At 39.9% G+C, this 15926-nt stretch overlaps 1 protein-coding gene and 1 long non-coding RNA gene across 2 annotated transcripts in view; one reads left to right on the top strand and one right to left on the bottom strand.

The window, feature by feature from the left end:
• Positions 1 to 15926, top strand: part of LOC129181445 (acyl-coenzyme A thioesterase 5-like) — a 46001-nt gene that overhangs the window by 3830 nt on the left and 26245 nt on the right. The window lies entirely within an intron of this gene.
• LOC129181447 (uncharacterized) lies at positions 11562 to 12343 on the bottom strand. Its single transcript, XR_008570436.1, has 3 exons — positions 12159 to 12343; positions 11932 to 12073; positions 11562 to 11811 (listed from the first exon to the last, which is right to left on the bottom strand). It is a non-coding gene; the product is annotated as an uncharacterized LOC129181447 (long non-coding RNA).

Genomic DNA, 15926 nt, shown 5'->3' with positions numbered 1-15926 from the left:
TGAAAGTAGAACATATAATTTAGATAATGTTTTAGGGGCAGATATTTTAAAAAATTGGTCAATAGTGGCATTGCTTTCCCATGATATAGTCCTGAAATTTGCTTTAATTATAGATTTAATTTGTATGTATTTGTATGATTTATTCCATACTGTGTAACAAGGTCGTTAAATGAGATAAAGTTGTTTCCTATAATTATATTTTTCATACAACTTATTCCTTTTTCGTGCCATGTTGGGAAATTTAATGGCTTCTTTTTAAGCAAGATGTCAGGATTATTCCAGAATTTTGAGAATTTTGTTATTTTTAGAAATTCCCACCAAGCTGTCAGAGTGGTGCTTATATTTGTACTTTTAAAACAATTATTTTCCCGGAGGATTTGGCTAATGAAGGGCAGGTTACAAATTGGGATTTCATGGCTAAGTGATTGTTTTATGTCTAGCCATAAATAATCCAATGGGTTAGGTTTGATCAATTTTAAGATATACTGTAACCTGTTTGCAAGGAAGTAGTTGGAGAAGTTTGGGAGTTCTCAGCCCCCATATTCTTTAGATTTTTGTAACAGTTTGAGACTTACTCGTGCTGGCTTATTTTTCCAAAGACATTTATTTATATATGAATCTAATGACTTGAACCAAATTATAGATGGTTTGGTGGGGATCATGGAAAACAGATCAAATCATCATTTTCACGGTGGATACTCTGCCTGTAAGTGAGATGGGCAAGGTTCTCCAACGCGAAAGATCATCCTCTATTGACTTCAAGAGTGGAGTATAATTTGAGCGGATCAGGTCTGACAGGTTGGAGGAAATGTTAATACCCAAATACTTAATGTTCCCTGAACACAGTGGTATAGAGGGGGTGCTCTGTAAAGTTAATGGGCAGTACTGTGGATTTAGACCAGTTAATGGAGTAATCTGAGAAGGTGCTATAATTGTTAATGAGCGAGATAGATTCGTGAAGTGAACAATGTGAATTGTCTAGGAAGAGTAATACATCATCAGCATAAAGGCTTATTTTATGATGAACATTTGTGGTGTGGATCCCTTTAATATTTATATGTTGTCGAATTGCAGCTGCAAGAGGTTCGATAAAGATAGCAAATAGTGAGGGAGAGAGTGGACACCCTTGCCTAGTACCTCTTTGTAAAGTAAATTCTGGAGAGATGTGATTGTTGGTCCGAACAGAGGCCTTTGGGGTTTTATATAGGATTTTAATCTATGTTCTAAATGAATCTCCAAAGCCCCATTTTTGTAGTGTTGCAAAGAGAAATTTCCAGTTTACGCTGTCAAATGCTTTTTCAGCATCTAATGACACAATTGTGGTTTCTAAATTAAACTACCATGTTTTTGGTGTTGTTTACATTTAGCGGGAGACAAGAGTCCATTCCACCGTTTCACGAAATCCTGTACCATTGGTCCATGGCTATGTTTCACAACCTGGAGCAGGCTCACAAGTACGGAGTCGTCTGCATATTTCAAAAGGAACCCGTTTTCATATTGTATATTTCATATACAGTGGTACCTCGCATAGTGTAAACCTCCTTTTACGTAAATTCCACTGAACGTAAAGAATTTATGTAAAGTTTTTGCATCGTATTACGGAATAAATTCCATATAAGGTAAAGCGTCAAGTCGGTGCAAGTTCAGAAATTTGATTTGTTTCGCGCTGGTGACGTCTTCTGACGCTTCATGCTCTCATTGGCTGATTATCGGGGCACCGCCTACGCTCTCATCTCATTGGCTGACTTATCCAGTGCTTCTGTGTGTTTGTATGAGACATGCTTCTCCCTTCCTCCCAACCTCTCTTCCTCATCGTAGTCGCCCTTAAACTAGTTTGCGCGCATTGACATCTCTTCTTAATGTTTTTACTTTTCTTTGTGTTAAAATTACAGTAATCATGGGCCCTAAACCAAGTGTAGGTGATAAGAAAAAAAGGGAAAAGTTGTGGATAGAAACCAAGCAGGAAATGATCCAAAAAATTCTGACACTTCACGCTCTCATTGGCTGATTATCAGGGCACTGCCTCCGCTCTCATCTCATTGGCTGATTATTAGGGCACCGCCTACGCTCTCATCTCATTGGCTGATTATCAGGGCACCGCCTGCGCTCTCATCTCATTGGCTGACTTATCCAGCGCGTCTGTGGGTTTGTGTGAGACAGGCTTCTCCCTTCAACCTCCCTTCCTCATCGTAGTCGCCCTTAAACTAGTTGATTGTTTTTGTTTTTCAGTTTTATTCATTTACAGTAATCTTATTTATTACCTTATTTTATATAGAAATGTTACTCTACTGTGTTTATGCTAACGTGTTCTTATATTTTCCCACCATATTTGATGGACTTTGAATATTTTGAAGGGCCAATGGGGTGAGTTTGGGAAGATCTTGGTACGGATTAGGCTATTTACATGTATTTCATGCTGCGTATAACATAAAAAACCTATAACATAAAGGTTCTCGGAACGGATTATTTACGTTGTAGGGGCGTCTCTTCATAAGATGAAGCATAAAGGTGATAGGACAGACTCCTGTGGTGAACCTGTAGAACTACAGACAGGGCCAGACAACATTTGTTCTCTGTGTCCTGTTAGTTACAAAGTTAAGAATCTAGCCCACAAGATTCTTGCTCAAATAAAATCATTTCAGAGCCGACTAACTAAAATATGGGGCTAGATGGTGTTAAAAGTTGAAGTAAAATCCACAAATAAAAGAGTAAACAAACGCTTCTCGAGGTAGATGGTCAACTTGGTTCAGTATATTTTTCATCAAAATAGTAGAGGAAGGTTTAAGACAACAATGGATGAAGCAAGTGCAGAGAACGAGAAACATCTGGGCGTCCACCTCGAATTCTGTCCTTTGCAGTGATCATTTCACTGATGACTGCTATGAAGGAACATCTTTACAAGAAGCATTTGGCTTGAAAGTATGGTATAAATGCAATTGGAAAAATAATGCTATTCCAATGGTACACAGGAAAAAAAGACGAGAACAACAACGTCAAAGTAAGTTATAACTTGTTTACATAATATCTTCTCATGACCTGAGGAGGTCCATACGAGAGGCCAAAAGACAGTACAGACAGAAGCTGGAGGGCTACTATTCCACCTCAGACCCTCGGCGCATGTGGGCGGGGCTCCAGCACATCACAGACTATCGACAGCAGAGTAGCGTAGCCACGTCCAGCCATACCACACTTCCTGATAAGCTGAACGAGTTCTATGCCCGCTTTGACAGCCAAACTCCTGATGAGCAGAGAGGGTGGCTGGACTTCAGGAGAACACAGGACTCACCTCTCATGGTGACATCAGCTGATGTGCGCAGGGTTCTAAACAAAACAAACCCACGAAAAGCAGCAGGCCCAGACAACATCTCAGGACGTGCACTTCGGGTTTGCTCATCAGAGCTAGCTGATGTGCTTGCTGACATGTTTAACCTGTCGCTTGCACAAGCATCTGTACCGACCTGCTTTAAGTCCACCACCATAGTGCCCGTACCCAAGAAGAGCAACGTGACCTGTTTAAATGACTATCGCCCTATAGCACTCACTCCTATTGTTATGAAGTGCTTTGAAAGATTAGTCATGACCCACATCAAAAAGAGCATCCCGGCGGCAACTGTGGACCCTCGACAGTTTGCATATTGCCAGAACCGGTCCACTGATGATGCAGTCAACACTGCCATCCACACAGCTCTTTCTCACCTCCAGGGCCAGGACACATACGTCAGAATGCTATTTATAGACTATAGCTCTGCTTTTAATACAGTCAGCCCCCACAAACTCACAAATAAGCTCCTGACACTTGGCCTGTCTCCCTCCCTCTGTAACTGGGTGTTTTACTTTCTCACAGACCCCAGTCAGTCAGAGTCCACAATCGCACATCCAGCTCAAGAATTGTGAGCACTGGGACCCCACAGGGGTGTGTGCTGAGTCCACTACTCTACACGCTCTTCACCTATGATTGCGTGGCCTCCCAGAACAACACCAGCATCATTAAATTTGCGGATGACACTACAGTCGTTGGACTGATCACTGGTGGTGTTGAAACATCATACAGAAGCGAGGTGGCGGACCTCATAGCTTGGTGTCGTGATAACAATCTCCTTCTCAATACAGATAAGACTAAAGAGATGATCATCGACCCAAGAACAAGGGAAAGGTAGCCGCATAGAACCCTGTTTATTGATGAGACTGAGGTGGAGAGGGTGAAAACCTTCAAGTTCCTTGGCACACACATCAGCGAGGACCTCACCTGGTCTCACAACACCCAACAAATTATGAAGAAGTCCCAAAGGAGACTGTACTTCCTGAGAAGACTGAGGGAATTTGGCATGTCCACCACAATCCTGAGTTGCTTCTACAGATGCACTATGGAAAGTGTCCTTACCGCCTCCATCACTGTTTGGTACAGTAACTGTACAACACGTGATAGGAAGGCACTCCAGCGGGTGATCAAGACCTCACAGAACATTGTTGGGGCAGCCCTCCCCTCACTGCAAAACATTTATAAATCTAGAGTCCTACGCAGAACACACAACCTCATCAAGGACAGCACACATCCACAACACTCATTATTCACACTCCTACCGTCAGGCAGACGCTACAGGAGTTTGAAGTCCAGGACCACAAGGCTGGCTAACAGCTTTTACCCACAGGCCATCAGGCTTCTCAACGAAGCACTCACACACGCCACACGCAACACAAGCACACACTCATAGCACTTTATTTATTTATTTGTTTATTTATTTATTTGTATTATTTATTTGTATTAATGTCTCTTCTGTTTTTGTTGCTTAATTTATTGGTATATATGTTTATGTTTCTTATGTTCTTATTCTTTCTTGTGTTTTCTTTCTTTTCTTGGGAGAATGAACAGAATAAGATTTTCATTGCATGGTATAACTCCTGTTTTACCATGCACATGACAATAAAACTCTCTTGAATCTTGAATCTTGAATCTAAACACTATTCAATGATAGCGACAAGGCTGTAAAGCCTTGTACATGTTATATAAACATCTTTCCACAGAGATATGTATGTTTACTTTGGTGTGCAGGGGCGATGGCTGTCGCTGTGACAAAATATGAAATAAATCAGGATATAAAGACCCCTTTACGTTCATTAAGAAGCCGATTAGAAACAATAATTGAAGGATAAGCAACTCCAGAGTAATTTACACTTACCATTCTGTGTTTTGAAGGCGACCAATCTTCATCTCCATGTCTTAAGGCTTAAGTCCATGTTCTGCAAATTCTCTATTTTGTCCTCCTCAAAATCTATTGGCACATGGCTCAAATCTTCGCCATAATCACGGTAAACTGTCTCGTACACTGCCATGTACCTGAGTGACAGTACTCCGATCGCCTCACTTCCAGAAATGAGACTGAACAGCGAGTGCTAGCTCGTTATGGGTGGCGCCATAAATGTAATTTTTGCAAATTTACTGTTCGCTTACAAAAATGTAACAATGTAGAACATAATTAGAAACAATATACAACATATTTAAGTAAAGTTGATAAATCATGTAAGGGACCCTTTTATGCCTTTCTGCAATAACATGTCATTGATTGCTTCTGGTTCCACTGTTCAACAGCCAGTTTCAGCTCCTTTTCTGCTCCAACGTCCTCTTCTTGTCCTCTTCTTGCTATGAAGCGCCTCACAGCATTAATAAAAGAGTGGCCCCAAATATTCCACTCCTACACAGGTGAATGGCTCATCTGGCTGGATTCTGTCTTTCGGCAAGTCTGCCTTCTGCTGGCAACCTGCGGAAGCATTCTGTCTCTTGCAGATGGTGTATTTTGACAGAATTCCTATTATTGCAGTGCTCACTTCTGCAGTCCAGTACTTTTACGTAAGCTTGGACAGCATATGGTTGCGGCCACCATGTCCTATGCAGCAGGGTAGAAATATGGAGTTCTTTGGCCATGAATTGTAGGATGCTTCCTACAACTTGCAGGATGCCATTTTGCAGAATAGGACACAGTGTGTACAGGTGTACAGCTCCTCTGAAAACCTCTAGATAACCTCTAGAAACCATATGATTGCCAGCTCAGCCTCCATGATGATGTCTCCGCACACATGTATTTTTGAATGCGTGCATTTCTTCCTCCAAACATTTCTGCTGCTCCACATTGGGCGGGCACTGTGCATAGGCTGCCTTTAACTGCTTCCTCTTCATCCAGCAGGACATCAGCCTGTCTTTGCACTTTAGCGTCCGTGCTACAGATTTTCTTAGGCGGGCCCAAGAAGAAAAGTAGTGAACCAGGTTGGAAGTTGGGTCTTTTGTAGTCACTAAAGCACTCACTGTGATGGTTTTCGTCACTTCTGGGTCATCTGAAGAGAGATTGTGTCCTGTTTCGGGTGTCATAGGCCACTCACTCTCAGGCTGGCAGAGAAATGAGGTCCTGACAGCTACGATGTGTTCTTGAGAAACTTCCCCACCTTGAACCCTCTGGACGCTATATCAACTGGGTTATATCTTGTGTCCACATAACTCCATTGGTCTGGATGAGACGATTTAAAAATCTCAGCAATAGGGTTAACCACAAACACTTTGAACCTGGTTGTTTCGTTCCTGATATATTTGAGGAAAGATGTAGTTGGTCCAGAATACTGAATCCCGCAGAGTCATCTGTAGTCTCACATCAATGCGGTTGGCCATTGTTGCTGCTACAAGCTCCAATCTGGGGACGGTAACTGCTTTCATTGGGCCAACACGGGATTTTCCAATAATAAAGGCACTGTGTCTATGAAGACGCTTATTTTGCAACTGCAGGGAAGTCACTGAGCCATAGCCATTCTTGCTTACGTTGCAAAAGTGATGTAATTGGGAAGTAGTGACATTTCCAAATGCCAGAGGTTTTCAACATCTGTCCAGCCTGAAGCTGTCCAACAGGTGGAGCCCTTGTATCCACTTCAGCCATTTTATTGAGATTGTTTCAGGTAACTGCTCTTCTGCACAGGTCCCTCAAAATTAATTTAGCCACCCAAACAATAACACTCAGCATCCCTAAAGGGCCATAAATTGAACTCACAGTGGAGGGGATTCCTCTACGAGTAAGTGGTCTGTCCTTCAGCACAATCTTGAACTGAAATTGGGAAGTAGTGACAATCGTCACTTCCTGTTGTACGGAAAGGACGCTCACGGAAAAGCTCCGTCCACTATTACCGGAGTTTTAAACTTTTGCGACCTTGGTGAATACAGTTCGTGATCACAACTTGTGATTACAACTCTGCAAGTGAGTGCTGAGACTTCTGCCTCAATTCGGACCCGCGAGTGGACTAAACTCACCAAAAGAGACAATCAGGTGGAGCCGACAGCCGTTACAAGCAAGCTATCATGCTAGCCGCGGTTTGAAGCCTGATTTAATAACAGGATAACATTTGAAGGTTCCCTGTGCAGCTTTTTCAGCCCACGAGGACTGGTGGGACTTTGGTGAGATACTGGTGAGAGATAAACTCGCCGTTATAACGAAGATTAATCACCGAAGGCATTGCACCACAAGCCAACGGCTAACTGACGGCGTTACCAAGCAACAGTAACAATGTCAAAGGCTCGAGGGAGAAGAAGCGCAACAAGCGGTGGCTCTAGCAGTTCTGGTCGAAGTACTCCAGATTCAGTCATATATACGGAAGATGTCGAAAAGAGTGAGTATACCATGGCGAAAACCATGGAGGATTATGGAAAACAGATGCAGCAACTTGTGGAGAATTCCAACTCCCTGCAAAAACTAACTTACAGTCTGCTAGAGACTACCAACGCCATACAAAGAGAAATGCAAGGTATGAAAGAGCAAGTTCAAGTTTAGAGAGAAGCATTTCAAAATGAAATGGGGATATTAAGGAAGGAAATGCAAGGTCTGAGAGTGGAGAATAAAAAATTACAGGAAAGTTATGATGCATTGGGAGCCACTCTCAAAAATGAATGTGAAGAAAAGGATAAAATCATCGAGAAGCTGAAAAACACCATAGATGACATGGATCAGAACACGTGAATGAATGACGTGGTCGTGACGGGACTTTGAATCAAACCAAGGTCCTACGCCACAGCAGTGGCAAATACTGAAGAACCAGACGAAATGGATGTCGCCTCAACAGAGCAACAAGTTGTTGATTTCTTGCAATCAAAGAATGTAGATGTAGACAGCCAATCTATTGATACTTGCATCCCACTGTATGGTAGGAACCTACTACACCCGTCATCATCGTCAAATTCACTAATAGGAAACACAAGGTTGCTCTGCTGAAACAGGGAAAGAAGCTGAAAGGAACAAATGTGTACATGAATGACCACCTGACCAAGCGCAACGCTGAGATTGCTAAGAAAGCACGTGATCTGAGGAAGCAAGGAAGGATTCAAGGAACATGGAGTGCAAACTGCAAAATCTTCATCAAAGCAAATGGAGGACCAGAGGCCAGAGTTCTTGCTGTCAAAGACATCAAGGACCTAGAAAGATATTGAGGTCTCCCAACATGGAGGAAAACAGCTTTAATATGCTACAAGAAGATCTACAATTGGACACTTTTCACTTTACAGATAACAAACAATTGATATGAAAAAGATATTGATCCAGACTCAAATGTTTTCTCTAACATTACAAACGACTGCCGTTATTATACGGAGGAGCAATACAACAACAGCTTCATCAACGACGACATATGAGAGGCCCTTTGAGAGATAATTCATACTTGGTTTCACACGCAATATCATAATCTCACATGTACACCACTATACTCTCACACAAACACTACTATACCCTCTTACATGCATAATCATACTCTCTCACACACAGTATTGTCTGGGCCATAAATCATACTCTCACACATACACTATCATACTCTCTTAAAAACACCGTCATACTCTCTTAAAAACACTATCATACTCTCTTAAAAACACTATCATACTCTCACACATACACCATCATACTCTCTTAAAAACACTATCATACTCTCACACATACACTATCATACTCTCTTAAAAACACTGTCATACTCACTTAAAAACACCGTCATACTCTCTTAAAAACACTATCATACTCTCACACATACACCATCATACTCTCACACATACACCATCATACTCTCTTAAAAACACTATCATACTCTCACACATACACCATCATACTCTCTTAAAAACACTATCATACTCTCACACATACACTATCATACTCTCACACATACACCATCATACTCTCACACATACACTATCATACTCTCACACATACACCATCATACTCTTTTAAAAACACTATCATACTCTCACACACACACTTTCATACTCTCACACATACACCATCATACTCTCTTAAAATCACTATCATAAACAGAGTTGTCTCATTCCACTTCAGTAACCTCTTCACCTTCATGGAAAATGAGGGCATACTGGATTCTACAGATGAACTCCATCTGTTTTGTCTGCACTACATCTACTTGCCAAGAGTTCAGAGGGCGGCTGCAGAATTCCGAAATCAGTGGAACAATCATGGATTATCCACACAAGGAGGACAAACACCTCTCCAACTGTGGCAGAGAGGGGTTCTTAACAGTGCAATTGCTGGTGCAATTCAGGACATTTTAGCAGGAAATGATACCTTGGAAATCAATGAAGACACCCCTCTACAGTTAGAGACTGAAAACAATATTGTTGTTCCAGTAAACAACTTTAATGTAAATCAACAGTTCTGAACAGAATTCAAGAGACAGTAGACCCACTGAGTGATGATGGTAACCACGGCATACAATTATTTTTAGGCCTGGCGAATTTTATTAGTGAACAGTAACAAGGATGCTTGAGTACTAGAACACTGTGGATTGTATTCTAACAGATACATGGTAAATGGCTGCATATAGTACTTTTATGCAAAGTGCTAAGCTAAACAGTTTATCTCACAACAGACTGAATAATGTAACCAACATTTAGCTTTTTTTGCACCACTGGGCTTCTATACCCTAAAAAAAAAACAAAAATAACCTCCCAACCACTCCACTAGTCACATATATTCAAAGTTTTAGTTAGTTGATCAAAAAAGAATGTGACAGAAAAAAGGTATTCTATACAGCCTGTGAATGCATTGGTTATTGGAAAAAAAAAAGTTTGGGCTCACTACTGAAAATGTGTTTGTTTTTTTTTTCAAACTGTAATAGTTACCTGTAATAGCATCAAATGCAAGATTTTTCTGCAAATGGCTAAGCTTGAATGTTCACAGTCCATATATTATTCTCTACCAAAACCCTGTGTGTTACCTAAAGCAAAGTCCATACTCTCCCTGAAATCCTCGTATGTGTCAAGCAGCAGCAACTTAAGGCAGTGGATGCAGGTGTTGCCATTGGCAAACAGCGTCTGGAGCTGACAGGCTGATCATGCAAGAAATCAACTGATGGTTGAGGGGAGAAGCCAACCGGAGCGATGACACTTGCACCCGTTGCAAAGGCTAGGATTTTACCTAGCTTTGAGGATCCCTCTTGCTCTAACACACAGAAAAACAAGCAAGCAAACACCAAAGACAACAATGAGAATTTACAGCAATTATACCAGAAAGTAAAAAGTACCATATAGAAAGCTCCAAAAGGAATGAAAGACGGAGAAAAGAGAGAAATGAAAGTGATAGATGAAAAGAACTTAAGGAGAGGAGTGAAAGAAAAAAGAAAAAGTTACTAGAACTACAAAAATAGCATATAAAATTATTTAAAAGGTACATAATGGAAAGACAATCAATTCTAGAGGAGACAGATTGCAAAAAGAAAGGAAGCAAAGAGTAAAGATAGAGGAAGGGAAAATGAGTAAAAAACTTAAAAAACAAAAACAAAAAAAAGGATAAATGGAAAAAAAAGGAAAGACTGAAAGAGAGACCCAATATGGGAACAAAAGTTGACAACTTGGCCAAATGGTGGCATTAGCAAAGGTTAGGGAAAAACCAAAATCCTTTTGATTCAACCTCTGAGAATAATGAATGTTCATTACAATTAGTAGTCCATGTATTTTCTCCTAGCCCAGTATATGTACAATTTGTAAACATGACAAAAGCATGAGACAGTGCCATATCTAACATATCTAGCAAATAATTACCTTCAACATCCTGCAGGTAGTCCCTCCAAAATGGAAGAACACGTTCCTCGAAAATCCAAGATGCCAGCACAAGTTAGGATGAAATCTAGGATGGCAAAAAATGTGAAATATGTTTTGTCTTTGACAATCTGAAATGAATCTGTTCAGACTCGCCAAACAATTTCAAATCCAATTTAATCCCAAATGTACAAGCTAGCAATCATTTTTAGAAGAACCAGAAGAAAGACTACACAGAATTTATCGTTGTGGTTAAAATTTTGTTTTTGTATGTATAATATGTCTCAATTTTGAAAATGTAGTTGTTTTAATGTGTGCAAATAGTTTATTTTACAGGGTACTTTAGAGATGGTAATGAGTTGCTTACTTCATCAATTGTTTGGATCATCATCAGAAGAAAGGTCTGAGATGGAACCCATGATCGAAAGGTAGGCAGCATAGTTGTCATCACTAGCTGATGGTGTCTGGTTCACTGTGCCAACACTATCTAAGTCAATGACACTGGATGTTTGCTGTGTTGAAGAAGGCTGGTTAGCTCTGGTCATGACATCGCTGGATGCTTGCTGTGTTGCAGAGAGCTGGTTAGCTCTGGCCCTTCTTGTGAAAGGATAACTAGAGATCTGCTGTATTGATGCAGTTTGGTTTCCCCTGGCCCTTGTGGTCATACAGTCACTGGTCTGACTGGTACTGTGGTCACTAGATGCTGATGTAGCGTCAACCTCCACACAACTGTCCTCCGAATCTGTGCTGTCAGACTTAACAACAAAAAATAGGTTTTTAGAAAATGTTGGGTTAAACCCATTGCCAAACCATGAAAACTGTATGGTCCAATTGAGATAGGAACACACTGCTTGACATTTTTTTAAATAGCTTACCGGAAATGGAAGATTTGTCGATGGCCTAATATACACTGCCTTTGATTTGAACACCTTGTGAATCATAAAGCCATTCAGTTCCTGGCCCTCACGCAACTTTGGTGAAACCAGTTTGTTTCCACATGCCATCAAAAGATCAATACTGAATAACAAACAAGAAAAAATAGAATTCAATTTCAAAACCACCCATAAAGTATAACGTGCAATGTCGTAATATTAAAAAATACCTGACATCCTCAGGAATTCTGTCCTTGAATGCTTCTCTTATCTCTGCAATGACTGTCCTGCAGTCCCACATTTTCCTCATCTCAAAGGCACTTAAAATATAGCCCCTTTCATGAAGCCTTCTTTTGGTTTTGTGTTTGCAGACTTCATCCCATGTAGAATCAGGTAGCAGTATGATGTCCTTATTAAAGGTAGGGTGATTTAAGGCAGTAGGCCTAAAAAAGAAAGCATTATCATTATATTTAGTCATTTAGCAAACTTTTTTGTCCAGAGCAACTTACAATCAATGCAAGACAATCAAACATTTATAGGACAGTGATTAAAAAGAGCCTTGTCTCAATACATAATGCATTACATAACATTTTCAGCTGGCAATGGCAATAACATCCACACTATTAACTTTAGCTAGTTGTTATCTTAATAAATATGTGCACACGTCTTTATTGTCTCTTATTAACTCTTTGCATTGAACATAAATTATAGCTGAGTCACATTTATGTTACATATAGTAGTTATGAAGGCTTTCAGGTTTATCTTTTCAAAAACAGGAAAATCTAAGTACAGGCTTAGTTTTACACATCTGGTGACTAACATAATTACTTTGGTAAGAACTAGATTTTAATAACAGCGTGCTACGTGTGAAACAAGTTGTTTAGTTTCCTAACTGTCATCAGTGGAGACTCATTCGCTGCTTCAGGGTTAAACTGTCACTAACTTTGTACTACCACCGTTACTGTACAAGGTTGCTGCTAAACAAAACTCATGAACTCAACTTGATTCTGGTTTACTTAGAATAGATACTATAGCTCATTTTGAACATTCGCTGTTACATTCAGTCTTAGTGCTAACATGACTGCTCTGAGTGCAACCACACGGAATCGCAAGTGGACAGGTGTCGCGACACCGGAGCGCAGCTGAAATGAGCTGTTCGCCTATTCTGTTAACGCTACTTACGTTATGAAATGGCTCCACACAGCAGACTGACCTGCACTCAAGCCTTGAGTAATATTAACTGTTGGCATTTTAAGATGTAACGTTACGTAAAGTTGTTGGAAAATACCTGACATTAACACTAAGTCAGTTCTGAATGTTGGTTTAGGTTACTTTTCAAATAGCTAATTGCCCAGCCCTAGGTTTACAGGTTAAATTAGTTAGGTAGTATGCGGGCTTAATGTTATTCAGCAGCGTCAATTTTCACGAAACACTACGTCTCACTTTTAACATTTTCACTGTCCCTTAACGAATACTGACAAAAGTAACAGCTAGTGTTAATGCTAATGTGTTAGCGTAGAAGCAGTAATATTATTAAGCGGTAGCTTAAATAAAAAAAAAAACATCCGCGGCTAAATAAATGATTAAACCTTATTCAATAAACTCACCTCTTCCTTGACTTTGAAGCCCATCCACCGAAATACTGTTGAGTTCGATATCGAGGTTGCATCACTTGGTTCAGGCTAGATCCAGACGAAGTGCTACTGGCACTTCCTGATACACCTGATGAGCTAGCCCTGAAGATCCGCCGCATTTCCTCCTCCACAGTCGCGTTAGAAGAGGCACCTGTGGGTGTCTGTCGCCTTTGAGCCAACATTTCTGACATTGTTGTGATAACGGTTGGAGAGTTTAAAATGTTGTTTAAAAGGCCAATGGCTTTACTGAGTTTCTCCTGGTCTGCCATCTTCTTCTATCAGTCATGATTGGGAAGATGGGCCATGTCCATGAAATCCTGCTTCCTCCAGCTTCGTCAAAGATAGCCAATCAGGCACTGAGAATTTAGTATTGTTTCCGTTTCAATCAAACTCTCTCACACAAACAACTATTCTCATTCACATACCCTACCATTCTGTCTTACATTCACTGACATTTGGATCCTTATACATGATTATTTGCATTCACATGATGGTGTATGTGTGAGAGTATGATAGTGTTTTTAAGAGAGTATGATGGTGTATGTGTGAGAGTATGATAGTGTATGTGTGAGAGTATGATAGTGTTTTTAAGAGAGTATGATGGTGTACATGTGAGATTATGATATTGCGTGTGAAACCAAGTATGAATTATCTCTCAAGGGGCCTCTCATAACGACAAGTTATCCATCATACACATAAACAGCAGAAGCTTGAACGCAAACTTTACTAATATTAAACAATATTTGAATCAATTCAAAGAACCTTTTAAAGTTATAGCAATCTCAGAAACTTGGATTAATGCTAACAAAGGAATGGACTTCGAGCTGGAAGGATATGAAATGATGTGTGCAAACAGGAACAATGCAAATGGAGGAGGTGTGGCCGTATACGTGGACAAACATCTGAACTACAAAATGGTAAAGAGTATGTAATTTGTCATTGATAACATTTTAGAATGTATAACAATTGAAATCTGTAAAGAAAAAAGCAAAAATGTGTTCATAAGTTGTGTGTACAGAACTCCAAAGTCAAAGATTGGAATGTTTGAGGATTGGATTAAGACAACGTTTGCAGACATAGGTCAAAAAACTATTTTCATATGTGGAGACTTCAATATTGACCTTTTGAGCTCACACAAGTGCAAGGAAATAGATGACTTCACAGATACAATGTATAGTTTGAGTTTATATCCTAAAATCATCAGACCAAGCAGAATAACAGAGCACTGTGCCCCCCTCATCCATAATATATTCACCAATGACTTGGATAACAACACCATCAGTGGCCTGCTAATTAGTGATATCAGTGATCATCTTCCAGTGTTCACAATCTACAATGAACATTATAAGAAAAGACAGGTGGAGGCAAAAAAGACTTTTCAAAGATTGCGTACTGAGGACAGCATCCGGGCCTTCAGGAAAGATCTAGAAGAACAAAGTTGGGAGAGGGTCTACAGTGCAATAGATGTGGATGAAGCATATGACAGCTTCCTTGGTACTTACATGGAGCTCTACGATAAGAACTGTCCCTGGCAAGAAAAGCCCAGGAAGCAAAAGAAAAACCAGCAGCCATGGATGACAAAAGGACTAAAAAACGCCTGCAAGAAGAAGAAGACATCATACAGGACATTTATCATTCAACAGACTAAAGAAGCAGAACAAAAGTATAAGACTTACAAGAATAAGTTGACAACTATCTTGAGAGTGTGTAAGAGGGAATATTATAGTCATGTACTAAATAAGAACAAAAATAAGATGAGAGCAACTTGGGGCATCTTAAATAGTCTTATAAAGAACAACGTTAAGAAAGCAGACTATCCTCCCTATTTCATGGTTGGAAACACTTACAGGAAGGACATGAATGCGGTAGCTGAAATGTTTAATGAATATTTTGTAAATATTGGACAAAAACTGGAAGAAGAAATTCCAAAACAAGACACAATTGATGAAGGGAATGATATCATTGATAGGAATCTTAATTCTATGTTTCTCACTGCTGTAACCAAAAAGGAGATCACTGACATTGTTAAACATTTTAAGGCAAAAACATCAACTGATTGTCATGGAATCGAAATGGAAACAATTAAAAGGGTCATCAATGAGATCGCAGACCCGTTAGCATAGATTAGTAACTTATCATTTCAGACTGGAATATTTCCAAGCAAAATGAAAACAGCCAAGGTGGTTCCAATTTTCAAAAAAGGAGACAAACACCAATTTACAAATTATCGACCAGTTTCCTTGTTACCACAATTCTCGAAAATTGTGGAGAAGCTATTTAATAATAGGTTGGACAAATTTATTAATAAGAATGAATTATTTGCTAGCAGTCAATATGGTTACAGAGCCAACATTTCAACTTCTA

This window comes from Dunckerocampus dactyliophorus, chromosome 5 (assembly GCF_027744805.1).
Source record: "Dunckerocampus dactyliophorus isolate RoL2022-P2 chromosome 5, RoL_Ddac_1.1, whole genome shotgun sequence".
Taxonomy (NCBI): domain Eukaryota; kingdom Metazoa; phylum Chordata; class Actinopteri; order Syngnathiformes; family Syngnathidae; genus Dunckerocampus; species Dunckerocampus dactyliophorus.
Note: the sequence above shows the minus strand (reverse complement) of the source record. Positions and strands in the feature narration are given on the sequence as shown.